Below are 22,935 nucleotides of genomic sequence, written 5' to 3' on the forward strand. Positions count from 1 at the left end.
CATTTTGCAAAAAACTATTTTTGTAGTGGCAGTCTGTAAAACTGCAGGATTCCTGTACAATAACACACACACACACACTGTTCACACATACTTCAGGGCCTCTGATATGGTTCCGCTTTTTCTAACAAACTTCCACCTCGTTATTTATTTTTATAATCCTGTCAAAATGAATAACATCTTCCTCAGAGAGAGCGCGAGAACGACAAACAATCCCATGGGCATGAGAACCAAAAGTGTGACAAGGCTCTCTCAACTCCCCGCTCTGCTTGTTGCTGTTGGTTACACCATTCCCCGCCGTGTCTGAGTGTGTTCATGGAGGCAAGAGGAAGAGGAGGGGGAACCCATGAACATGTGTTTGTATACAGGAGGGTGTGTGTGTGTGTATGTTGTGCAGAACTCTGTTGTGTCTTACACGTGTGCTCTGAGGGACCCTGCGCAGATTGTCGAGCTCCTGTTTCCCGCCACAATAAAAACAAGTAAATAATCGACTTACTTCATCGGAAGCTTCAGGAACAGTTAACAGTCGATAAAGAGGACTGATAAAGGAGACTTCAAACTCAAATTAATACTGATAATTCCTTCTCTTTTTCCTGCAACCCTGTATCTCTAGCTTACACATACTTGCAGTAAAATACACTAAACACTAAAATATCGGGTTGTAAACAGTTTTCCACGCTCTCTTAATCAACTTCTATTCCTCACTCTCTCACTCACTCACTCACTCACTGACTGACTCACTGACTCACTCACTGACTGACTCACTCACTCACTCACTCACTGACTGACTCACTCACTCACTCACTTAGTCACTGACTGACTCACTCACTCACTCACTCAGTCACTGACTGACTCACTCACTCACTCAGTCACTGACTGAATCACTCACTCACTCAGTCACTGACTCAGTCACTGACTGACTCACTCAGTCACTGACTCACTCACTCACTCAGTCACTGACTCACTCACTCACTGACTGACTCACTCACTCACTCACTCAGTCAGTCACTGACTCAGTCACTCACTCACTGACTGACTCACTCAGTCACTCCCTCACTCACTCAGTCACTGACTGTCACTCACTCACTGATTGACTCACTCAGTCACTGACTCACTCACTCACTCACTGACTGACTCACTCACTGACTGACTCACTCACTCACTCACTCACTCACTGACTCACTCACTCACTCACTTAGTCACTGACTGACTCACTCACTCACTCACTCAGTCACTGACTGACTCACTCACTCACTCACTCAGTCACTGACTGAATCACTCACTCACTCAGTCACTGACTCAGTCACTGACTGACTCACTCACTCAGTCACTGACTCACTCACTCAGTCACTGACTCACTCACTCACTGACTCACTCACTCACTGACTCACTCACTCACTCACTCAGTCAGTCACTGACTCAGTCACTCACTCACTGACTGACTCACTCAGTCACTCCCTCACTCACTCAGTCACTGACTCAGTCACTCACTCACTGATTGACTCACTCAGTCACTGACTCACTCACTCACTCACTGACTGACTCACTCAGTCACTGACTCAGTCACTCACTCACTCACTGACTCAGTCACTCACTCACTCACTGACTCAGTCACTCACTCACTCAGTCACTGACTCACTCAGTCACTCAGTCACTGACTGACTCACTCAGTCACTGACTCACTCACTCACTCACTCACTCACTCACTCACTCAGTCACTGACTCACACAGTCACTCACTCACTCAGTCACTGACTCACTGACTCACTCACTCACTCAGCCACTGACTCACTCAGTCACTGACTCACTCACTCACTCACTGAGTCACTGACTGACTCACTCAGTCACTGACTCAGTCACTCACTCAGTCACTGACTCAGTCACTCACTCACTCAGTCACTGACTCAGTCACTTACTCACTCAGTCACTGACTCAGTCACTCACTCAGTCACTGACTCACTCAGTCACTCACTCACTGACTGACTCACTCAGTCACTGACTCACTCACTCAATGACTCACCCACTTACTTAGCTATCTAAATGGTAACTGACTCACTCACTCAGTCACTCACTGACTCACTCACTTACTCACTCACTCGCTGACTCACTCAGTCACTCACTCACTGACTGACTCACTCACTCACTGACTCACTCACTCACTCACTCACTCACTCACTCACTCACTCACTCACTCGCTGACTCACTCAGTCACTCACTCACTGACTGACTCACTCAGCCACTCACTCACTGACTGACTCACTCAGTCACTGACTCAGTCACTCACTCAGTCACTCACTCACTCAGTCACTGACTCACTTTTGCAAATGAGGAAGTCCACAAATGGAGGTTTTTGGATATTTTGTCAGGTTTAGCTCAGTTTTGGGTACAAATTTGTCCCCAAATTATTGTTAAGTAGGTACATACAGACTTACACACACAGAGACACCCAAGGTCAGAGTATGGCTGGGAATTTATATGCAATAGTGACATAGCATTTCCTTTCTCAATGGAAAACTATTCATCAAAGACATCACCATTGAATTTATAATCTCTATAGGATATAACCTTTTATCACCACTTTAATTCAAATCTATACATGCATGTGTATTATAATAATCCTTGATGCCTTATATTGCCTCATAATAAACAGTGTAATTATTGTATCTTTTCATAGTGAACTCAGTTATAATAGTCTATAATACTTGCCTATTATAATTACATCTTTAAAGGCCCAGTTATTATTATATTTCTAATTAAGTTTTGTTGTTCCAAACACAATAAAAAGAGAATATACAACTTTGATGTTGTTCTTATTACACTACCATTCAAAAGTTTGAATATAAACTTTTTACAACTAGCATTTCATTTATATTTTTACCTTTTTTAAATATAATTAATTATTAACATTTTAAATATGATATATTATCGCTATCATTCAGCCATCCTGCTGGTGTCCCTTTTTAATGCATTAAACAGGCTTCAAGTGAACTGTTACTCCATTGAATTTCATCTTTCTCTGTAATAGTGAGATGATCAAACTCTTGCACACAGAATCCTGCCAGGATGAGCGCTCACTGTTCACTAGAGTCTCAAATCCCTTAAGCCTGATCCTAAATCAGATCCACCATCAGTTAGTTTAAACAGTGTGGAGGCCACTCATCTGATCCCAGATCAGCATCAGCCTTTGATAACCGCTTCCAGCTTGCTTGACTAAATGTCTGACCCCAGATAAGATGGGTAGGACTCGGTTTGAATTAAGTATTCATGGTTAATGTTCCCGTTTGCGCTCCTGACAGCGAGATCTTGTCACCGCAAGGAGCAGTTGCATTACATTAATCAATGTTAATGAAAGCTTGCTGTAATTGTGAGCGTCTGCACATGTATGCAAGAGGGAAATCGAGTGTGCGAGAAAGCGCCCTGGCGAACACGTGACTGCTTGTGTATGCTTGAGCGTGCGTGTGTGTCCGTGTGCAGCTGTTGTCTCATTGCTATGCAGTTGGCATCAACCTCACTAAAATAGGAAGCAATTACACTGTGAACCTGCAGTTAAAGTTTGAGTGGCAGCTGATGTTTAATGCATGTGAGACAGAGCTGCGGGGTTACAACCCTGCACTCGGGATCCTGCGGTTCTCCTGCAGGACAATACCCCAGCAGCCCCGATCGGCCACACGCTCCCAGCCGGATCCAAACAATTCAGTTTAGATGATCCGCTGTGGCATGATTCCCGTATCGTTGCCACTGAAGAGCCACAACATCTTTAACCCTATAAAGCCAACTGTCTAGTATTTTATGAATTTCTAACTCCTCCAAATGATTAACATGGTCAAAAAATTGCTGAAAATCTTCTTGCATGCAATCTAAAACATAGCCTACCTTCTGTCATTTGATTGTTAGTTAATATTTTAGTAAAAGGCTGCTTTTTTATATGAAGTAAACATAAGCAAAACTTGTATAGTGTTATAAGTAATTCAAAATGAAGCATCTTAAGGTTACTTGATTAGCCCCCCCACCCCCCCCCCCCCCAAAAAAAAGGAAAATGTCATGCTTGGCCTCTACAGTAAAATTTTCTGAGCTTTGGTCATCAATGTCATCTTAAAAAGACACATTATTTGAAGTTATAGAGTTACAACAGTGCTTAACTCTTAAAGTAACAATGTTTGACAAACTATGTGAATATGCACTTAACTTAAAAAAAGTATTAATAAAATAAATAACTCGAAAAGGCTAAATATATCCAGCTTCCATTTAGTGAGAAAAGCCTACTCTTCACCTGATTTAGAAAAAAAGACAGCGTTTGAGGGTGTACACACAATATCTGAGCGAGATCAGAGCAAATTCATATAAGAACAATGCTTTTTTGAAAACACGCACCCAGTTTTGTGTGAGTGAAGGAAATCTGCTTACAAGCGGAGATTCGAGTGGTCACCTGGGATGGCCAGACAAATTTTTTGAGGGGGGGAGGGGGGGTAGCGGTGCCACAACGTAGACACGCTCCTTATTTCACATGTCAGGCTTTACAGGGTTAATATGGTTATGCATGCAGCAACAGAGTAGTTAGATTCTGCCGCCAAGAGAAATATTAAATAATGAACTGTTATGGAGAATAGAAAAACCATGTTGTAGATCCGGAAAAGCCATTTGCTTGCTTGCCTCACGCATGAGTGAGCTGCTGTTTCCCATCAACCTTTAAATGTGCATTTCTATTTGCAAGTATTCTGTAAAGATCTGTGTAGTTCTCTTTATCTGTTATAAAGAGAAGGGCACAGGGAGGACAGGTTAAAAGCTTGTTTTTAGGTAAACAAGATCTTTCAGATGGGAGTTCATCAGGGGACACCTGCAAGCGAAAAAGGATTTTTATATAAAATCTACAGTTCAGGCTCTGAAATCTGTGGAAGTCACACACCTGTGACCACACACCAATTTAATTCTACAGTATATTAATGCTGCAAGTTAGGCTAATGAACTATATTAGAGCTGGGCGGTATGATGGTAAATAGCGCATGGCGGTGAAATGTGTCACCTGGATTTTGTTGCATCATTTATATATTTGCTCCAAAAACTGTGGAACGAGTAATACAAAATTACAGAGCAGAATGTATCTCAAAATTACCATGCTGTTTGTAAACTACAATGCTAAGTTAAATAGCAGCTCACCCCAAAAACACAAAACAATAATAAAATAAATTGTATTTACATCAGACATCAAGAATAATATTGATTGATTGATTGATTGACAAAAGTACATGTCCAGTTTAATTTTTATTTGGATTATTATGTAAGACTTTTTTGTGGTCTTTCCACCAATTTATAAAAACAACAAACAAGTGATTTTCTATTTTGGTGGAGCGGATTCGTTGGAAACAACTTTTTACAATCAATTGCTTAAAAACAGCAAGACATCTCCGTTGCGCTTTGTTCACCATCAAGCTGTTTCGTGATATCGTCAGACCGTTTTCTGTATTGACTGGATCACTAGAATATCTGTTAAGCTCTTTTGGTGGGCAGCGGTCGTGTTGGCTTCAAACAGGAAGTCAGTGTGACATTTTGAAACCCCGGAAGTGCCGAGGCTCATCAGGAGGCTTATGATGATAGACAGGCATTATTATTATTTCAATCTGAGATATACTCTTCCATATTCTTTCGTGTGACAGCCCATCATAACGCTGACGGACTATCTCTGGCCTCAAACAGAGGATGATCTGCTGAAACCATGGAAACCAGATGAGTGAGTGATTTGACGAGTGAAATAAACGGACCTCGAACCTGATGAAGCGTGGAGCAAAAAAAAAAAGGGAAAAAAAAAAGAAGGAGTGTTTAGGGGTGAGGACCACAGGTAAATTCACTTCTTGCTTCATTTAAAGAAGGTTTTGCTTTATTGTCACTCCGAGTAAGGATTCATTGTCATGTTGTGAGGGATTTCGGAAAGTCTGCATTTTCTTCAGGACTAATCTGTATTTGTGAGGATTTATGGCACTTAAGTAAATTTTCTCAGTAGAAAAGCTAATTTTTGAGGGTTTACGTGAGGGGGTGTACTCAGGATATGCAGTCTATAGTGTAGGTAATGGGCTAATAATTAATGTTTGATATAATAATTGAATGCGCTCCGTTCCCAGCTGTGCTGCCTTATACAGAACGGTATAATTACTATCCAGAGAGCCTTGGGGCAGCTCGTGCTTATTTAGAGTGAAAGCAGTTCTGTTTTCATGTAAAAGTGAAGATTAGGCCACGCTTCCATCCAGTTTTCTCCCAGCACTGTTGGCGAGAACATGTTTATTTAGTTAAGATTAGTCATAAGTCGAGAATATTCGTGTTAAAATGAGAGGACTGCAAAGAGAAGAACGCTTTCTTTGGGTGAACTAGATTTCGGAGCCCACATTCCCGTCTTTGGTTTTATTCCAGATGTGGAGGATTTGTTCAGATCACGGGAATGACATGACCAGAGGGTGATTCTAGAGCATTTCAAGCACTCCACTACAGATTTTAAAGATGAACGATGGAAAAACAGGGCTTCATAATTTATTCAGTGCCTTCTTGGATAGGACGTATGTTCTAACGTGCCAAAAGCAATTACATGCTCCGAGTAAATTCCTATGAGAAGCACATTTAAGAGGAGCACACAGCATGTTACTATAAAATCAGTCCAACTTTAGAGTAAAAAACCTCAATTTTCTTCTTTTTCTTCATTCCTCTTTTCTTTTTATCTTCTTCCACTTGTTTTTTCGACCTCATTTCACGATCTTGGTGCCAACGGTTATCATATGTAAATGCAATTAATGTTTCATATTCAAAGGCACAAGTTCCAGTACTGTAGACCTAAAATCTCTTTTAGCACATTCTTGATCTCAAACACTTCCATCTGGAAGGCGAAGGGAGAGGTGAAATGGGTCCATTTGGGCTGTAGCGCAGGAGAAGTGTGAGTGTGTTTAGAGAGTGTCTGACTGTGTGACTTTCAGCCGTCCACTCAGACAGCGTTTCAAGAAGGCAGGAATGTAAACATGGCCAAACTCCTCTAAATCACTGGCTCTTAATGGACTTTCTGAGCTCAGATGGTGTAGCGTGTGTGTGGGTCTGCGCGAGTTAAAACACAATCAAACAGTCTGATGGAGGGGATGATATGTGACACGGACACACTCGTGGAGACTCAGAGGTAGGCGGTAGATGGGAGGACTCACTGGCAGTGTTGGGTGAGATATGTGGTTGAATTTAGCTAGCTATAGGTAAGGAGAACGTTAGTGGAAGGTTAGGGGAATGTTCTGCAAATCTAATCAGAATGCTTTAGTTTTGTAAATAACACATTTTCTAGCTAAACAAGAACAGACCTTAAACATGCATGTTTTGGAAATGTTCAGAGAACATTCTGGCATCAAGAATTAGTTAGCTAAGTAACTACTCCAAAAAAGATGTAAAGATGTACAAATGTGATTCATAAGAATTCACAAACGACCATAAGAGTGTTTTATAAAAATCAGAACTAATGACGTTTCATAGACAAATGGATCACACTTTTGAATCAGCTGTTTTGCAAGAATCGATCTTGTGGTTTAAGCTGTTTTCATTGACTGACTATTCATTTTAAATCGTTCTGAGATCTAGTGCACTGAATCATTTGGAGAGGTTTCTCACTGAGCAAAACACAGTATGCATGCAAATGCAAACATGCAAATGTAACCTTATTGCTTAATCCTCACAGACAGCAGAAAAAACTAACTTTTTATGAAACTATGAGAATACATTTGTGAATAAAGAATACTAAAATATATTTTTATTCCAATTTGGGATGGAGGACTGTCCCCTTAGTGAAGAAATTGTTGAATAAAGTTATTTTTGTTTTCTTTGTGCACAAAAAGTAATATTGTAGCTTCGTAAAAAGTTGGTTGAATGGTTGAATCTCTGACACATGGAATATTTTAACAATGTCCTTCCTATGTTTCTGTGCTTTGGCCGTGCTAGCACACTTGCTGTCTATGGAGGGTCAGAAAGCTCTTGGATTTCATCAAAAATATCTTAATTTGTATTCCTAAGATGAATGAAGGTGGGTTTGGAACAACATGAGGGTGGGTATATAATGACCAAATTTTTATTTCAACTATTCCTTTAAATACTAAGGAAAAGAGAACAGGTGAAGATGAATTATGAACCATGAAAACAAAAAAGTGGCAGGAAATGGGAACGGAGGCCACTATAGGTCAAATCATGTGACAATGTGTATGTTCTTTCTCAAATTGTAAAAATTAACCAATTCTCCAGACATAAAATAACTACTGTACATTTTCTCATGAGGTAGTGTTGGATTTTAAATAGTTGACAGAAATATCAAACATGCAAGTCAGTTTCTGAAATATTGTCAGGAAAAAAAATAATGTGTGCGCATTTGTCAATGCTGTCCTGCTTATTAAATATACAACCGAGAAATGCTGTTAAACTAATAGCTTCATTATTTGTAGCTATACTGCTGCAAAACACTGCTGACTGGTGAGGTTTACAGGCAGAGCAAACATATGGCCATCACACAGAGAAGTGGATTTGGTATTATATATTATCTGATGGACTGACAGATGGACTCAATGTTCAATTAATGGCCAAGGTCCAGCATCACTCCCGAGGTCAACATACATTTCAGAAAAAAAGAGAGAAGTCCAGCCATTTTAGAGCATCTCAGACTTTAGTGACATGACAGCACTTACCGCAGCCTCTAAACCAGTGTTCTCAATTGGATTTGCATTAATTATTCTTACAAATAATAAAAATATAATATAATTATAATAATAAATACTGTATTACCAATTTTATGAAATAACTAATATTTATATGTATCGTGCTCAGCACACAAATGAAATGCTTATTTAATGTAGTCTGGCTTGTTTTTTATTTCACCTTCCACAGTTTTGTCCATGGTTTTCGACGATGCCATGCAACCTGTCCATGTTGGCATCTGGCTAATTTGGCTGGCTTCAATCGAGTGACAGATGAATTTCCGCCAAAATAGAGTTTGACTGGACGTACATCCTTTGACGTCAACAGCTAAAATTATGGGCACCATTTTCTTACTAAACGTCCAAAGGAGATCAATTTCCATATAAGCTCACACACTCACAGTGGACAGCCGACCTGCTGTTATATTGAAATCTATGTGACTTCATGTGCTTAGGTGCACGCTCAGGCATTAACATGCTTTTTGTGAAATCTCTTTGTTTTAGGCAGGATTTTTCTTTTTTATGTTGGCTAGAATAGTCTCCAGCTGAGCGAATGGAGCACAATGCTCTATTTCTCTCTCTCTCATTCCCTCACACAGACAGTGACACACACACAGGGTCTACCTCATCTCGATAACAAGTGTTCCTCTTGCTCACTTTATAGTGCAAATGGGTGTAATACTCAAAGGGGAGGCTGTGTCAGGGGAAATATGACTCTTCTGTCTCTGTATTATTCATAATCCACAACTTCTCAACCTCGGGCCGACTGTTGCCGCTCACGGGTGAAGATATTCACACGCTGAAATTAAGCTCCACAGGGGCCACAGCTGAAACAAAGGCACGGCTGATGAGAACACACTGATGCACTGGTTAGATCTGATGAATGAGTATTGAGTCAGGAGTTGTTTCATGAAGTAGGCTTTATAAATTATACTCACTACTAAGTAAAGGGCAAAAAAAGGTGGCTGCTCTAGTGGGTCAGTTCTGCATAGAGAGCTAAAAGAAATGTAAGGTTTCATTTCTCAGCTGGTTTTGCTGAATTGGTCGCCCTGCAAATAGTTTTTTTTTTTTTTTTTTGGTCACACAGTGCTGTAAGGTCAATGTTTTTTTTATTTTTATTTATTTATTTATTGGCTATTTGATAGATGTACTCTTGACCTTGTTAAGGGCAGTGTTGCTTTGGAAATTATTGTTAAGGAAAACCAGATTTTTGGATTCAGGAGGGCATCCCTAAATTTTCTGAATCTGATGCAGACCCCTAAAATGAATCTGATGCTAATGCACAAGCTTTTGCTTCAATTCTGATTCTATTCAATTTTGATTAAATGTACAGACTTTTAAGACTCATCTGTTTAGTAAATCAGATTTCATTGATTACATTGACAGCTCTCAAGTATCATTTGTTAGTGAATCATACTACACTGGTCACACTGTATGGTTTTAATTCGCTAAAAATAACTGGCTCTAAAGAGTCATTTCTTAGTGAATCATACTATAATGGTCAAGCCATGTAGTATGGTTTTGATTCACCCAAACGTACAGACTCTAATACAGAGTCATTTGTTTTGTGAATCAGGTTACATGGTTTGATCTTTGTTTTTGTTCCACTAAAATAGAACGATCTAACTAAAATGACCAAAGAGTCATTTTACTGATTCCTAATGATCACACTGTATGGTTTTGATAGTCCACCAAAAATTTAAGTGATCATGAATTACGTATCCTCAGGTCATTCCTAACCCGTAAGACTTCATTCATTTTTAGAACACAAATTAAGATATTTTTGATGAAATCCGAGGGCTTTCTGACCCTCCGTAGACAGAGATGTAACTGAAATGTTCTAAGGCACTGAAATGTAGTAAGGACATCATTAAAATTGTCCATGTAACATCAGGGCTTCAACCATAACTTTACAAAGCTACAAGAATACTTACTGTGTGAAAATAAAATAAAAATAATGACTTTATTCAACAATTCCTTGCACACCGTCCTCTGCCATTATCGAGAGTACCATGACACATACATGTGCATTCTTCTGCTCATAAACAATGATGATAGTATTAATGACAGATTTTTTGGATGACCTATCCCTTTAAAATGGCCTCTTTTGTGATCTTTACCTACATCTTAAATGCAAGGTTTCATTGGCCTCATCCTAGAAAGTCAATTTTCTTCATATTTCTCTATTTAAGGACATTTTCTCTTCTCATGCAAGATGTGACTGAGTACAGCCTGAATCACAGGTGCTTTACTGAGAGTGGAATTCAGCCTTGAACAGGTGCGCCATAAAAACTGATTTTAATGGACAGCAAAACCTGACCAGGCAAAGAGCTTCCTGGGAATTGGTAAACGTCAGTGTGTAAAGCGCTGAATGTCAAGCTTTTTCACAGGGAACATGCTCAGGTTTGTTCGTGTGGAATACAGATGTCCTCATATCTCAGTCCCATGTGTCCATCCACCTTGTTTGGCCGCCCCCTCTGTCACTGATCACACAGCTCCCTTCCCATCCCTCCTTCCACACTAATTAGTCTTATGGCGTCTCTGGAACAGGCGCAGTGTAATTTGCTAATTACTCTTTTATTTGTTTATTTTGCCGTTCACTCTCACTATTCTGTTGAATTGATTTGTCCCAATTAAAAGTTTGAAGCTTTAGGGAGCACATAGATTGTTGTTTACTTCGGTTTACCCTCTCGTCTCGTTAAGCCACGGTAAACAGTTGAGAAGGTGTCCTTTCCGAGCTGAGCTATTGAGAAAAATTTGATGTTCCTGCAAAGAACGCAAAGACACAAGAATATTGTCAGGGAAACCAACATGCTTTAAACCACCATTGAAATAAACCAGATGGACTGGCATCAGAAGAGAGGTTTTAGTCATATTGTTTAGCTCTTTGAATCGGCTCTTTGCCAGAACACTTTCTGCAGGTAGTAGTACTGTTTGCTTCTTTTAGGGAAGATTAGGTTGTCAGGCACTTGATGTGTGTTCGGCGGGAACATAACGTAACGCTGCGGAATGGAGTGGAGGAGAGACTGGAGACCTAACCTGACAGGTAATCTGAGGAAACAAACCCAATATTTTCTCCCTTGCACTTCATCCGAGTCCCCGGCCCTCCCTGCTGCTCACAGCCGCTCAATATTTCTCATTTAGGGAGGCGCTGACTCGGTCAGAATCAGAGCTGTGCTTCACCCGCGCCTCTGGCCAGGTCTGTGGGCTAAAGGGGCTGCCGGTGGAAGGTCAGATATTAGTCACCCTGGGGACAGATCCACTCCATCACTGGCTAGCAGCAGAACAGGCTAACAGCTCAGCCTACTGGCAGCATGACTAGCGAGCAAACGAAGGGCTTACTGGAAAGTAAATCCCATAAACAAGGAATTGATTTGCTACAGAAAAAAAGGGCAAAGGCAAAATCACATCGCTGATCTGTGCCTAAAATATTCATAAAGAAAGGTTTTGTAGATGTCTGTAGCTGTACTGTGAAAGCGTAAGGCGGCGTAATGCCGAGAACAGATGCGGTCCAGATACTCTGAAGATGAAAGCGCCTCTACCACACCCTCTGAAATTTGTCTGATTAAAGGAATTGCTAATAGGAGTTGACTGACCTTTTCAGAAGCAAAATATCTTGTATTATCCGCTTTGTAAATGGCAGACGGATAAATTAGATGGGAATAAAAAATATTTTGCAACACTAGCATGCGTTCACACAGTAGGTTCGTGCGGTTATGAGCAGAAACAATTGTTAAGGGTTGCAACAATTTTGGGTGAAGCTACTTTGAAACTATTATACATTAGGCTACAATAAAGCTACTATTTAAGTACAAATAACACAGATCCAACAACCAACCACCTCCTCCTGCTAGCACTATAATGTACATTACAAACTGTAAAAAAATTTTTTTACACTAATACATAGTTTAGCTTAATAAAGAGTATTTTTGTGTGTGCTTTTAGTTGCTATTTAACATGTCTAATTATTATTATTTATTATGTATCTGCTATGCAAGGCGTTTTAGTTGTAATTTTATGTTAAGAAAACTTCCATCCTCAGTCCACAATTAAATTAAGTGCAGTCAAGGACTGTGGTTCAAAGAAACCACTGTGTATTATGGTTACGGGATTACACTTGAACACATACAGTACAGACCAAAAGTTTGGACACACCTTCTCATTTGAAGAGCTTTCTTTATTTTCATGACTATGAAAATTGTAGAGTCACACTGAAGGCATCAAGGGCTATTTGACCAAGAAGGAGAGTGATGGGGTGCCGCGCCAGATGACCTGAACCCAATCGAGATGGTTTAGGGGTAAGCTGGACCGCAGACAGAAGGCAAAAGTGCCAACAAGTGCTAAGCATCTCTCGGGGAACTCCTTCAAGACTGTTGGAAGACCATTTCAGGTGACTACCTCTTGAAGCTCATCAAGAGAATGCCAAGAGTGTGCAAAGCAGTAATCAAAGCAATAGGTGGCTACTTTGAAGAACCTAGAATATTACATATTTTCAGTTGTTTCACACTTTTTTGTTATGTATATAATTCCATATATAATTCCACATGTGTTAATTCATAGTTTTGATGCCTTCAGTGTGAATCTACAATTTTCATTGTCATGAAAATAAAGAAAACTCTTTGAATGAGAAGGTGTGTCCAAACTTTTGGTCTGTACTATATATATAAACTGTATTTTTAACATGTACACACACATAGACATAATGTGTAATTCAACAAATATATAAAAATACTAAATAATAAATATTCAGTGAAATGTTCATTTAATTCATTTATTTTCATTTAATTCAAATGTGTTGCTTAATGTTTCTTTGTAATTATTATTATTTACTTGCAAGGAAAATGTGTTTTTATCAGTGAACAGTAGGGTAAAATTACACATACTTCTCACTGGAAAGAGAATACAAAGGCTCTATATTTAAATATGCCCTGCCTGCACCAACCACTCAATCTGGACCTGTTTAAAAAAAAAAGAAAAAAGAAAAAAAACATGAAGCCCCTTGCATGCTAAGAGAACAGCGTGTGATTAATTGGCGTAATGATGGATGAATAGCAGGGGCTCGTTATTCAGTGTTTACAGCAGGTTTAACCCCAGGGCCTCCGTGAGTCTTGGACTAGTCCCAGAGCATACAACAGCGTTCTTTTCCTTCAAGTGCACTGTACGCAAGGGGTGGGCCAGAACCATCGCTCAAACACAACTATACATCACCCTTCCTCTTCCCCACAGACCCAACCTTCAATCCCAAACAGGACACAGCAAAAACATACAAACGAGGAAGAGCCGTGAAACGCCTTTCGATATATACTGCAGATTCTTTTGCTCTCATTTCTTCTCTTTCACAAGGGGGAAACCCAGAGAGGAAAGGGGGGAAAACATGGAATTTATGTGGTAAATTATTCCAGCACTTGATGGAAATGCATTTACTTCAAGTGCTGAGGGGAGCGTGGAGAGACGGCAATAAAACACATTTGGAGTATTTTTCATTTTCAGGGGAGTGATTGTCTCCCTGAGGGTACCACCACACACATACACACACACAGGACTATAGAAATAGGGCTTTTCAGCCTGCTTTATTTTATTGTAAGGATACAAGAAGTGAAATTCCTGAACTGTTATTTGACGTTGTCATATTGCTTTAACTTCCATATAATACTGCCTCTCTACTGCTGCTGTTATTGTGATGAGGGGGAAGAGATAGGACCATCTTGCTGCTTTTTTCATCATTTTCTAGGACAGTCTGTTTCAAAATATACAGGAGGGCTTCAGTGTCCAAAAAGACATGGAACCGATGCTGACTTCCTGACTGCTCAATTTACAGTACATTCTCCTAAGCCTATAAAGCTTAGTAGAATAGTTCACCCTCATGCTAATCCAAATCTGGTTCCAAATTGAATTATTTCTCTTTTTTTATTTCAAGAAAGTTAGTCAAATGTTTTTGTGTTCTTGGAACACAAAAGGAGAAGTTCATGCTTCTCTTTTCTGTAGAATGAAACCCAGTGACATCAGAGAAGTTTTAATATAGCATCAATACATGTCAGTATATTTCAGTGTACTTGTATTTATTTCTGTAATGCAAAGCTGATTTTACAGCAGCCATTACTCCAGTCTTAAGTGTCATATACCATAGTCAGCTATGAGGTCACCATTTTTCATGTTCAAAAATAAAAAAAAAATTCTCTGATTGACTAATTTGATGCTAAACTCCTCATATGAATGTCTGCATGTCAAATTCAGAATGTTTAGCGTCCGTGGTTTGAAAAAAAAAAAGGCAGCGGCTATTTACATTAAGTGCATTTTTTTTTTTTGTGATATGCTATTTACACTAAGTGCAATTAGCTATAGATGTTAAAATATCATGACTTTCTGCTATTTATAATACCTATTGCAAATAGTGGCTATTATCTGCACCTCAATATTGCAGTACATTATAAAACAGTATGCAACTATTAATGAGTGTAAATTTTCATTTTAATTCAAATTATTAAATGGATGCCACCTTATTGGGACAATAAAGCCCTCCCTTCATATAGCCTACCCTTACCCTTACCCTACCCAATACTTTATTTTCAACTTCTTGATTATTTCCTTCATTTTCATTGAAAATAAATGCTTTTCTGATGTGATGTGAAAAGGGAGAAAAAAGTTGGCCAAAAGGTGGATTCGAACCCGGTGCGATAAAAAAATAATATTACTTGTCACAAATGTTATCAACGCTATCAAAACGCTGTCTAACACTAGTGCAGAGATCTGTAGAACAAGTAACTTAGGGTACAGAATGAAATGAAACACACAAACACTAGCTATTAAGAAGTCATTGCTAAGTCATTCAGTATAGTAGTTAAACTTTCACAAATCATGCTATAAACATTTATAAGAGCACTAGACAAAGTTATCGGCTATATAATGGTTATAAATAAAAACAATAACAGCAATATGTATGGTTGCATGAATAATGAACAACTGATCAAATTATCCACCCCATTAATATAGTAAAGTATCAACAAACTTTCATGCAATAAATAGGATATGATTTATAAAATGAGCATCCCTCCAAAAACATCTACATTTCTGTCTCTTTTCAAGTGTTAGTGTATAATTAGTTGTATTTATAGGGGTTATTATAGCACAATTTTATAATAAGGGGGTTATTACAGAAGCCCCCGGGACCTCACTAATTTTCAAAGCCTGGCTACGGCCATGGTCATATATGACAGAAATCATAATAATATGCCCTTATCCACAACAAATATTAAGCAGCCCAGCTGTTTTAAACATTAATGGTAGTAATAAATGTATAATTAGCAGCAAATCAGCATATTACAATGATTTCTGCCATATCATGTGACACAGAAGACTGGAGTAAAGATGCTGAAAATTCAGCTTTACATTACAGAAATAAATTACATTATAAAATCTATTAAAATCTAAAATAGTGCAAAAGAGACTTCTTTCAAAAAAACTTAAAAACAATCATACCATAATCAAACAGTAGTGTACATAATATACATACAGTACTAGAAGTTCCAGAGGGAAAACCATAATATATTAATTTAAAGAAAATGCTCAGTGGGCATTTTCATTCTTCCAGCTTCACCATCATCATGAAAAGGAAGGTCAACTTAGATCTCTTACATCTACACACAACACCAGTCTGAATGTTCTCTGCTGTAGCTGTGGCAACTTGCAATGCCGTTCTTACAAATCTACCTTGGCAGTTTTGCTGCAATTCACACTCACACAGCGATTGCCATTCACAGCTCAGTGAGGCAAATCCTCCAGCGATTGAGATTCACACCTTCAGTGAAGCAACTCCCACAGCAATTCACAAGTTCCATGACGTCGCGATATGTTTTGCACCTCTAGGATATCTTAAACAATGAGAAATAAGTCTAGTTTTTACAAAACTCTAAATGACATTCAATAGCAATAACTGTAGTGTTCAGGTAGGAAAAGCTACAAACATTTAAATAACCATTAGCTAGCTGTTAGTTAGCTAGCTAACAGTGTTAATGGATGCGATTGACTGTTAAAGAACACAAAGTGAAAACAAAGGGTCAACAGTCAAAATTATTGTATTAATCTAATAAATAAATCACTAAAATCAAGTGGAAAAGTTGGATAGTTTTGAGTTAGTTGATTTTTATTAGCTTATTAGCAGATATACTGTAAGCTACAATGATGTTAATCAATGGAAAATGCTGTAATCAAAGCCTTCAACATGCATCATTTCAACTTATTGAAGGGAGGAGGGTTTTCTGTGAAAACTGCATTACCCATGATTCTGCAAAGAAGTTTCCACCAATCAGATGAATTAAACAAGCAAATGGCAACAAAAGAGGTCTTTAGTGGCCGCCCTGTGAATGTCATAATAAATCATTGGTTTTGTATTTCTCCATCACTTTTTAATTTTATTGTCGTTTGCAGTGTTTCATGGGATTGTAGTTTGTTTCCTCATTGAAGTCCTTAAGTATACAGTCATGTATTTTCCACTTCAATTGAAATCAAAGTAAATTTGTGAATCACCTAGCTGGTTGGCTTAGACATAGACGTAGACTTTTGAAAAATCAGCCTAAAATAGTAGTAAAATATAGTTTTTTATGATTATGAAAGTCTGTTGCTCACTGGCTCTGAATACACATTCAGACAAATCATTGGTCACAGGAGAGGATGCTCCTAATCAGATTATTTAGGCTAAGCATCAACATTCACAAACCACTGTCCGCTGTTATTTTTAACATAATTTTTTTTTTTTTTAAGTTGGAAATAGGATTTTTCCAATAGCACGTAAAGCCAGCCTTGAAGCTCTCTCGCTCTACACAGTGGAGTGAATCGTTTTGTAAACTTTATGGTTTATTATTTAGAGTCATATGGGACGCGGTAACACATGCCCCTCTCACAATATATTGCTTTACAGATCTATCGCTTTTGCTGCTCAGAAATATTAATGCAGTCATGCAGCACATATCAGAAGATCTGTATTCTGGGGCAGTTAACGCTCACACTCACTGATCTATATATAACTGAACCGGGATCTTGCCCACTTTTTCCAACCAAGCCAGGGACTTCTGAACGGAATGATCACACTAGTCAAATGAACCAGGCTACACTCTGGCACGGTTAAAGCGTTAGTTCACCCAAAAATGAAAATTATGACATTAATGACTCTCATGTCGTTCCAAACCCGTAAGACCTGCGTTCATCTTGGGAACACAGTTTAAGATATTTTAGATTTAGTCCAAGAGCTTTCTGTCCCTCCATTGAAAATGTAGGTAGAGTATACTCTCCATGTCCAGAAAGGTAATAAAAACATCTTAAAAGTAGTCCATGTGACATCAGAGGGTCAGTTAGAATTTGTTGAAGCATCGAAAAAACATTTTGGTCCAAAAATATCAAAAACTAAGACTTTATTCAGCATTTTCTTCTCTTCCGGGTACTTAAAGGGGTGGGGGGGTGAAATGAAATAGAGTAGTACTGCATCCTTCATAACTCCAAAAAGTCTTTAGTTTTATTATATTCATAAGAGAAAGATAGTCTGTACAGATTTTTCCCGGAAAAACACGACCGGCTGCAGGCGTGACGTGTGGGCGGAGCTAAAGAATCACTAGCGCCAGTAGGCTTTTGCGTTGACAGCTGGAAGCTGTGAGTGACATTACCGTGAGGACAAAACCAACCAAAACAAACCATGGCTAACAGTCAGATTCAGCGTATATTTATGATCCAGAACAGAGGGGTTACCAGGATGTCATGTTTGGGGGGGCAACATAGAGAACTGAAAATATCGGCACAAAATTAAGCTATATTACACACAATCTTTTTTAATGCATATCTTTTTCTAAGCCAGGAACCCAGAGATAGGCACAGGGCCCCTATTAGACTATAGGGCTATCACATAAAAGTTAAAAAAAATCTCATTTTTTTGCCACCCTTCTGGACACGCCACTGCTTTAAAGCTCTGCCAGGTAAACATTTCAATTAGCGTTCTGTTCTCACATGATGCACTTTTTCTGAGCGCGTACCCCCGAAGCGCGCACTGTCAAACAGCGCCAAACTAGATTTTTGTTGGATCAGACCCATCTGCAAGCTATGGAAAAATATGCACAAAACAATCCACTTTTAAGTTTTAATTTATCATCAGAGGGACAGATCATTTCTCAGGGGAGGCAGGGCTTATCCTAGGGGAGGCATTGCCTCCCCCAGCCTCCCCCTAGACACGCCCCTGATCCAGAATCAGATCCAGAGGCTGAAATTGAACAAGATCAGCAGCAGCAACGACTACAGCAGGACGTCTCTATGTGGTATGTATTGAAACTGTATATATTTGCTTAGCGGTTTTGGAAAATGACTAAGTTCCACAAATTCCGCTCCATCTAACGTCACGCAGAGCCATACTCGAAAAAAAAACTTTCCAAAACTTGTGACAAACCGGAAGGAGTATTTTTGGAACAGAAATACTCCTTCAAATGTACAACTTAATTTTTGAAACTTTGTCCATGTTTAGCATGGGAATCCAACTCTTTAACAGTGTAAAAAACTCAGTATGCATGAAATAGCATTTCACCCCCCCCCTTTAAGCTGTTAACTTTTTTAACATGGCTGAGACTCCGAGTTAAAATAAACCACTATCCCGCAGTAATACATTTACTCAAACAGTACACTGACTGAACTGCTGTGAAAAGAGAACTGAAGATGAACACAGAGCCGAGCCAGATAACGAACGAAAAATTGACTCGATCTCGAATCAAGAACTGGTTGCATCAGTTTTCGGATCTATATGCATTGTATGCATGTTACATCATTTTTCTGTTCTATTATACAAAACTGCAGTGTCTTGAGGGGTCAAAATGCATTTATATGACAAATATGGATTTTTATATATGTTCAAAATGTCAGGCTTAGGCTATATATTTACATAAGAATGGGGATTTGTAGAAGATATGACATTGTTTTTGAGCACATGGTGGAAGAGGAGACAGGGTAGATGTCAGGGCTTTCCTCCCACAGAACAATTGAGAGTATAGCGTAGCTTTGATCCACTCTAGTGAAGGAGTGTGTTTGTTAAACACAAGCTGAGTACACACTACTGTTCTCTTGCCCAGATAACTGAGCACACATGTGAATAGACACACACATATATACAGAAATAATTTCCATTGATCTAATTTGTCTACATTCATAAACACTCCCACTGTCAAAACTAAATTAATATACAATGTAAATAGTTAAAGGGGTCCTATGATGTTTCTAAAAATAACATTATTTTGTTTATTTGGTGTAATAAAATGTGTTTATGTGGTTTAAGGTTCAAAATATTATTTTCCATATACTGTACATTATTGTTTCTTCACTATGCCCTCCCTTTCTGATACGCATCCTTTTTTACAAAGCTCATCATTCTGAAAAGTCAGGTGTGCTGTGATTGGCCAGCTATTCTGTGCTTTGTGATTGGCCCAGTGCCACAAGCTTGGGAAGGAAATGTTACGCCCCTTGCCATACTGTTATGCTTGTCCCAGACAGAACACCGGCGTGACAAGACAAAAACAATTCAACCCATCACAAGCCATTCATCTACACAGTGTTCATTGCTCCCTACTACCTGAGCAAGGGAAATCTGTTAAAGAATAACGTTACCTCACTTTGGAACATTCATTCACGGATTTTCGCTGCAGTACAACTTCACACACGGACAAGTGTGACATCATATACTTTTGTAAATAAAATGTATTAAAAAATGTAAAATTAAATTTATGCATTTAGCAGACGCTTTTATCCAAAGCGACTTACAGTGCATTCAGGCTATAAATTTTTACCTATCATGTGTTCCCGGGGAATCGAACCCCCAACCTAGCGCTTGCTTTGTTTAGTATATAATGCATTTATTTATCTAGTTACTTAGTAAATGTATTTATTTCTTTACTTAATGAAACTGTAAATTCTAGGGACTCACATTATATTGGCACCATATTGGTTATTGAACAGAACTTTTTTTTTTTTTTATCGTTTATAGATATTTATTGACAGTTATTTAATATTTTACGATTTAGATCGCCAGCTAGAATGAACTTACTGTGGTATTAAAAGATTATTGCAAAATTAAACCCTTTCCTTGTTTGCTTCCTTCCTTCGATGTGCATTATATTGGCACCATATCAATTATCAGACGAAATCAGCTTGTTTCATTTATATAATAGTTGATATTGGATATTTAATGGTGGATATTTAATACTTTAGGATTTTCACCATCTTGTAGTACTAACTTAGTTATCATTTGGCATAGTGACAGATTACAGCTCTTTTAAAGCACTACCTCTTCAAGTGCACACGTTAAGTGAGCTGCAGTGCACATAAAACAAACAATAGAGCTGTGTGCATTTGTGCATCAAAGTGGGATTTATTTCTTGTCCAAAGTACAACAACCTTTTACTGTGTTGCTTTTACTGATGTTGCTTTGAACTGTGCAGTAAACTTTCAGACCACACACAAACTCTCATTTATAACACTCATTTTAATCCAACGGCTCTTAGCTTGGACACCTTGGTGGTCCTGCACCAGTCTTATCTATGAAGCTAAATTTTCCACCACCTCCTTAACATACTGGAAAAGTCACTGCCGAGGAAGCCAACTAAAATAAAACTAAACCAGTCAAAGTTCACAGAGAATATTTTTGCTGCAGCAGAGGTATACACACTCCTCCCGAAACACCAAACCACAACATTTCACCTTTATTCATTTTCCATATATATACAGCAGAGCCTTTAAATTGGCTCCCGTCTGTTCTGGTCCTCTCTCCCGCAATTGTATTCATTGTGTTTGTGTATTCTTCCTCGGAAGCTGCACTGTGTTTTCTCATTGCATTACAGCTTTGATGGATTTGCAGGGAAACACAGCTTTGACGTTTTTACCCCTCTGCTCAGCGGAGTCTGACGCCAGTTTGTCTTGTGCCCTGCGTCTGGCTTTCAAAGATCACTTTGGGAGAATCATGATTTTTATGAAAAATGACCATGGTGGGATATTCAAAAAGTGGTAAATGTTTCAACAGTGGAAGGATGCCTCGCAGCGGAGTGTGCTTTGATCTAGCTGAAATATATTTATGGGTTTTGCGCGTCTGTGACTCAGACCAATGTAAATGCTGATGACTCAAACCCAGAGCTGGAGTCCAATCTCATTTGTTTTGGCCAAATCCCTGTGTGAGTTGTTAATGCTGTCTGCTAGTGATGCTTGCTCTCTGCACATTGTTTGCTAAATGTATGCAGCTGTTTAGATTGTCCTCGTTATTACCGTCTCGAAACCTTTATTCTAACGTGGTCAATGCAATTCGGGCTGAAATATTGTCTCTGGGACAGCAGCACGGCATGTGCTCAGAAACTGTTCAATCAGATTATTATTTCTCAGCCTTTAATGAGGCTACAGCAATATGGTAATGAAACAGACCTCGGCATATTCAAGTTATGGATTAGCTAGGAGTATAAATTAATACATTAAGAATTCATTTACTTTAAAGGCCATACCATACATAAACATGTAGATGCTGATCCGAGGTTGTGTACAAGCTACTGCACACATATACATCTATAGAGAGAGAGTATATGTGGAAACACAGTTGGTATTTGCCCTTTTGATGTAATTTTAATATTTATATTTATACCCCAGCATTCCTGCTGTAATGAGGGGGCTTCAACTGCGGGTTTACCAATTATTGTTTGATCTTAAACTAATTTTTGTGAGAAAATAAAAATGCATTACACAAAAACACAGTATTAAATGATATTCACAGCTAAAGCAACTCCTCCTAAATAAAATGGTAATTATCAATGGATATCAAAAATAATTTAACTATTCTGATTATCCTTTTAACTATTCAGATTATTTAAATGGACAGTTCAACCAAAAATTTAAATTCTATCATTATTTACTCACCCTCATGTAATTCCAAACCCATAAGACCTTCCTTCATCTTCGGAGCACAGCTTAAGATATTTTGATGAAATCCGTGAGCTTTTTGATATTACAAAGATAAGAGAATACCTTTTGTGCACAAAGAAAACAAAAATAATGACTTTATTCAAACAATTTCTTCTCTTCCGTATTAAATTGCACATTCATCTAAGTAACACAATGCATGTAATGAAGGTGAACAAATGTCTTACGGGTTTGGAACAACATGAGGGTCAGTAATTAATTATTTGTCATTTTTGGTTAAACCATCAATTTTTCCTGTTACATAAAAGAAAAAAAAGCCACTTGTTGCC

This window comes from Carassius auratus, chromosome 20, assembly GCF_003368295.1.
Source record: "Carassius auratus strain Wakin chromosome 20, ASM336829v1, whole genome shotgun sequence".
Taxonomy (NCBI): domain Eukaryota; kingdom Metazoa; phylum Chordata; class Actinopteri; order Cypriniformes; family Cyprinidae; genus Carassius; species Carassius auratus.